This window comes from Chionomys nivalis, chromosome 9 (assembly GCF_950005125.1).
Source record: "Chionomys nivalis chromosome 9, mChiNiv1.1, whole genome shotgun sequence".
NCBI lineage: Eukaryota > Metazoa > Chordata > Mammalia > Rodentia > Cricetidae > Chionomys > Chionomys nivalis.
In genome coordinates, this window is record NC_080094.1 from 67708629 (window position 1) to 67714628 (window position 6000).

Below are 6000 nucleotides of genomic sequence, written 5' to 3' on the forward strand. Positions count from 1 at the left end.
GAAGAACAAGGAGTAAGGCAGTTCTAAAAATACATTAAGTTTGGAATCTAGATATCAAATGGCCTCAGGAAGAAAACTCAGAATCGGGACTATTTCCTTCTGGGTATAACTGTAGTCTACTGTTGGCTGTATGGTAGTCTACTGTTGGCTGTATGGTAGTCTACTGCTGGCTGTATGGTAGTCTACTGTTGGCTGTATGGCCCTCAGAGTGGACCCTACAGCCTTTCCGGCATCACTAGATGCTAGCGAACTGTCTCAATGGAGTTCAAACCAAGAATTCTTCTCTAATTATAATTATGGCACTTAACATGAATTGCAGAAGGGCCAAATCCACAGTTGCCATGGTGTCTAGCTATAAATGGTTTGTGCTGGAAGACACCACCAAGTCTTCGCTGCTAATTGAAATATTTGGTTCTTACAAAATTGATATCAAGTTATACAATCACTTGAAGTCTTGATGCTTCGATGATCCACAGGACACAATGACAAACGCAAACTCAAGGTTCTGTGCTCCTTAACAGACACCTGAGCTGCAGAATGCTCGTGAAGCACACGTTACACGGAAGTTTGTCTTGAAGACACTTTCTTTAATACACCATGCCTGGTACACACACTAACTTCTCTCTGGCTAACCAAGGTACACTTTCTTTCAATTCTCAAGTTACTCAACGAAACGTCAGAGGCGCACAGAACTAGTCGGTCACTTTGTGACCCTGACCTTCCTCTTCTCTTCCTATGCGAGCATTTAGGGAGGGAAGCCATGACATCTGTGGCCTGTGGCCTCATTGGTACAATATCATTCTTACTAGCTGGTCTCATATCCATAAAAAATTTTCAGCAGTTCTGATTCTTTTCATAAGTCAATGCATGAATTGCTGCATGGGGTACAGAAATAAAAATACCTGCTTGAACGGCAGACGTTCAAAGATGGAGGGAAGCAAGCCCTTGCATGGAAGCTGTCGCCATCAATGATCAATTGGAGGAAGTAGGAGGTACCCCATACTCCTTGACTAACCCTTGGCTAACCTGCACTCTTTTCTAAACACTCCGGATCAGAATTCATTTGCCATGTGCACTATTAATCTCCAGAAATCTTAGCTGCGATCTCAAATAAAAATATTTAGAATAATAAGATTAGATTGAAATTTGGCATGAAACACCTTAAAATATCGAACAAAAGGCAGATGGCCTGCCATAGGCCATTTATTTTATTATTTTGCAACCCGGGGCTTCTGTAGTCCTCCATACGCTAGCTGGGCTAAGAAATTCCACAGTGTTCTATTCAAATGGTGGCTTTTTTTTCATATCAGTAAAGCAAGCGAGGTTACACCCACCTGGCCTACGTTCCCAGAACATTCCCACAGCGGAGAAAGGAGGCCTGGTGTTCTGGTATTTTTAACAAAACATCGCCTTGGGTTATCTTCCTTCTTCCTGACTTTAGAGGAGGTATGGCTCCCACAAGCACCAGTTGACAGGCGCTCTGGCGAGTAGGATTAGCTAAGTCAAGTCCCGCCCTGTGCCTCCGATGGAAGGTACCTATAAAGAACTGCTTACGAATCATAATGGAGCGGTTTTCCTACCAAGTTTGCAGCTGTTTCCTTAATTTCCCACACAATTATATTTTACTGTTATTTTGCATAACAGTAAAACACAACACCTGCTTCAAATTGCAGTCCTGTTCTAAGCGCTGTAATTCTCTTTTGAGACACAAAGTACTGAGACACCGCTGAAGCGCGGGGCTGCATAATTGCGTGGCGCTGAAAAGTAAATACAAACGGAAGCATCTTCGTGTTACAGAAATGACTGTCATTAAAGAGAATGTTAGCCATCAAAGCACAGAGGGGGAAAATACACATTTCCAGAATACAAGAACTCAGTGTTTGCATAAATTAGAGAGTGCTATAAAAATTACTTAGCAATTCTTATTTTCCTTCCATCAATGTCTATTGTGTGAGGTACAGAACATTTCGGCAGCAAAGGAAACCAAACGCACGTCTAGACCACTGTGACCTCAGAGTATCTGCGCCCTTTGCCAGAAAGAATCTAAATGATTGGAGAGAAAACTTACTAATTAAACTAAGAGAGTGTAGGCCGGAAATAAAAGACGTCCTGGATATTTACAGTGACTTGACGTGGCTAGAATGGCAACCCTCTCGACTTGAAGCCAACAAGAGGCAGAACTTACATGACAGACCCCCACTTCTAAAGGGTCCACTACGCCCTAAAGTCACCCTAAAGATTTTCACTTTCTGTTGGGAAACACCTATGTCTCTTTGCACCCCTGCCTCCAGCAAGGCAAACAATATCTCCCCATCAGCAAGCTCAGACCTCAGCAATTCTGAAGGGCTAAATGGGTGGCTGGCATCTCATTTGAATTCATCTTTGCCTTGTTCCCTTTCAAATGTTTTATCGAAACAGTGCACCTGCCGGGTCTATCTTCTTTAATCTGGAGTCCTTTGAAGGAAATGTCAGACTGAGGCAGAGAGCTTCAAAACTTACGGCACCTCTACAGACCAGTCAAGAAAAGGCTGCCTTTTCTTTTTCATTTTAGTGCTATGTTCAATTCCACACACACCTCGAAATGAACATATCCTAAAACTGGTGTGTGTGTGGGATTGGGAGCGGGACGGGGGAGGGGGGGGGCTCTTGGGGACAAAATCACTTCACTCCACTTGAGATTTTGGGGAAAGTCTTAACAGAGCAAGGATCTCATCTTAGAACCTTCGAAGAAGCTTTATCGCCTTGCTTCACTTCAGGTTGTAAAACCCTCCGGACCACATCCTCCACTCCCAACAGTTAAAGGGAGCAGCAGCGTTCTTCTTTTAATTTTATACATCAGTGCGTTTTATCCACAAACAAAGGCACCTAACACAAGATGCCAAATGCCTAAAGAAAAACCTAAACAAGACCGTCACTGCCAAACACTCACGCTGCTCTTAGAGTTTCAGTTTTAAAAAAAAAAAAAAAAGCCCACGTGAGCCATTGAGCATTTCCTAGACAGCAGTCACTTCTGTCCCTTAAGCTGAAAGACTGGAAATTTTCTTTTCCAGGAACCCACTTGGAAAACCTCTTAAAGTCTGCTGGCAAGGAAGGGATTAAAAACTGAAGGTTTAAATAACTTGTCTCCACCTCCTAGGCAGCAGATGGCCGATTTACCTAAACTTTCAAAGCAACAATTTCTGACCTCTCTCCTCGAGCGCCGCCCAAGCCAAGCGGAGGAGAAATGAGCCCTGGATTTCTCTTTCCTTGTTTAAATAAGGATGCTCACTTTAATCAGAAAGATAGCTGCCCCACCAACCAGCTGGGTGGAGGGACTTTGGAGCTCGCCCCCGGTCCAACCCCCGCCAAATTTCATTCTCTCCTCCCTCTGCCTCAGAGATCCAGAACCTTCTCAACTCACGCCCCTACTCTTTTCTGCCCATTTCCAGTTACTCATTCCCACATGCGGGAGCGATGCCCACACGCCTTCCCCGCGTGGCTCCACTCGTTTATTTTTCTGGAGATGCTGACAAGGTTCCACGTGCCTCTGTCCACTAGGCTCCCTCCCTTCCAATCACACTTACACCTGAACTTGTCTCCAGCACTGCTGCCACCCAGCTGGCATTCTTTCGGAGAGGGAGGGCACGACTTTTCTCCTGAGCCTCTGACAAAGCGTGGAGTCTATATATGGTGGAGTGGGGTGGGGGGCGCAGAATTCTCTACTTTGGATTGGTTTGTTTGTTTTAAATCTAGGGTGGGCAGATGGGGTGGGGGCTACAGCTACTGCACACACACACACACACACACACATGCACACACGCGCGCGCTCACACACAGACACACACACGCCCTGCCCTACCCTGTCAGCTCTCACTGCCTGGTCCTGACCATAACTCTCTCTTCATTCCTCAGGCGCTGAGTACCCGGCTGCCACGGTCACGGCTGCCGCAGGCGGCACTACGGACCTAGACTCACTGCCCCAGGGTCGGCTAAACATCTGCCCCCATCTTCCTCTCCCTCCGCCGGGAACCGACTGAGGACGCCGCACCATCCTTGGTGGGGCAACGTGGTCCCTGGTCTGGGAAGTAAGACTCCAGAACGCGCTGGCATCTCCGAGCACACAGACAGGGGCAGGAGCCCGGGTCCGCACCGTCAACAGCCGCCTCCTCGCTCTGTGTCCCGGAGCTGCCAGGCGCCTTCTCCAGAACGGTTGGAAAGGGAAGAGACCTGGCCATCAGGCTGGAAGGGGTGTGGAAGCCTCTGTCTTGCCCTCTCTTTGGAAGTCTTTCCCTTCCAGTTAAACTTATGTTTTCCCCACCCTGACCTGTTAGTGTCTGTACCATCACAAATCAATTTCACATTTTTCATGACCCGCATTCGCTCTTAATTCCGGGTGTGTGTGGGGGGGTGCGCTATAAATCAACTCCACTGATTATCTTTCCATGCTATTTTCTTGATGGGGGATTTCAACGGCCTCTAGAACCTCTAGGTTAAAAAAAAAAAATGCTCCCTTCACCTCCTAGGCCGCAAAAGCCCGGAATTCTAAAGATTTTTTAAAAGACAACCTTACCACATGTAAATGTAAATAGAAAAAAAATTTAAAAAGAAAGAAAGAAAAACCCAACTCCTGTTTAGATAGAAAAAATTTGGGCGGCCACGGTTACTTTTCCACGCTACGGTACCCCGCCTCCCAGCCCCCCTCGCTCTGCAGGCTGCGGTCGCCGACACCGGAGAGTGAGGTCGGGGCGCGGGGGCCGGCTGAGAGCTCTGCGCGGGAGCGCTGCGCGCGCGGGCGCCCCGAGCACAAAGCTGCGCCGAGCCGTCCGGCCACTGCACCTGGCCCGGCGCCGGCGCGGGCGCACGGGGCTCGGGCCGACACAATGCACGCGGGCCTAGGCCGGGGCAGCCGCAGAGCACGACCCCGGGGACTTTCTAGTAAACAGATCTCCGACTCCCGGGCCCCACCCCCATCCTCGCCGCGGGGCTTCGGCCGCGGGCTTTCGCGGACACCACCCCCGCCCCGACCGGAGAAACCCGGGCGGAGGAGGGGGCAGGGAGGTGGGGACCCCGAGAGGTCGGTGGCCGAGGGCTAGGGGAAAGGGAAAACAGGGAGCGAGATGGGGAGTGGGAGGGAGGACAGCTACAGAAAGAAATTCGTTCTCCGCTTGGGGGGTTGCAAATCTGCTCTCCCTGGGTCCTCGAGTGCTCACTCGGCCAACCTCAGGGTCGGCGGGGCCGCCGCGCTCCGCAGCCCCCGCGCCCTCGCACGCGCCTCTGACAAGGCACCTCTCACCCGGGCTCCGCTTTGTGTGTGCATTTTTTTTCCCCTTCCTCTCGCGCCCGGCACCGGCCGCCGGCCGCCTCCTCCCCCCTCCCCCGCCCTCCGCCTCCCTTCCCCGGGCGGATTACCTTTCCCGGGCTGTGCTCCGAGTCCCCGGGATGCCTTCAGCGCCCCGTGTGCGGACGAGCCATCGCCGAGCCACCCAAGCCGGCTGGGAGCAGCGCTGGGGGCGGCAGGGGCGAGGGGCGCGGGCGGGCCAGAACCTTCGACCCCGGAGGTCCCCGGCGCCGATCCAGAGCCTGGAGGGTGGCGCGGGGGCGCGGTGCGAGCGGGGCGCGGGGTCGCTGCGGGGGGAGATGGAGAGGACGGGAGCAGCCTTGATCTGGGGAGAGAGCGAGCGAGGGGGCGAGGAGAGGCAGCGAGGGCGCGGCGAGCGAAGGGAGCGCGAGCGGTGCAGTGACAGGGACTGCCACTGGGGTCAAAGGAGCACAGCTCCAGGAAGCTGGTCCGCCCCAGCGCCGCTCTCTGTGAGCTCCCCGCCGGGACCCCGCGCCCTGCACGCCCCTGCGGTAGTTCCGGCCCACTCGAACCCCCCACCCGCGCCCTGAGGCCGCGGGGTTTCCAGGAGAGGAGGGAGAGCGGAGGGCGAGGCCCGCAGGCTGCTGGTGCTCCTGGGTCAAGCAGGCGGCAGGAAGCTGAGCTGCAAGTTCATCACCATGTGTGATCAGCGTTAAAATGAT

The 6000-nt window shown here is 52.2% G+C and overlaps 1 protein-coding gene across 1 annotated transcript in view; it reads right to left on the reverse strand.

Annotated features, from left to right (window-relative positions):
• The window catches only part of Mpped2 (metallophosphoesterase domain containing 2), a 180714-nt gene extending 174929 nt beyond the window's left edge, over positions 1–5785 (reverse strand). The window contains exon 1 of the mRNA XM_057780885.1: positions 5389–5785. The gene's annotated coding sequence lies outside the window, so the exon portion shown is untranslated. The remainder of the gene's footprint in view (positions 1–5388) is intronic.
• Between the last annotated feature and the right edge of the window lie 215 nt (positions 5786–6000).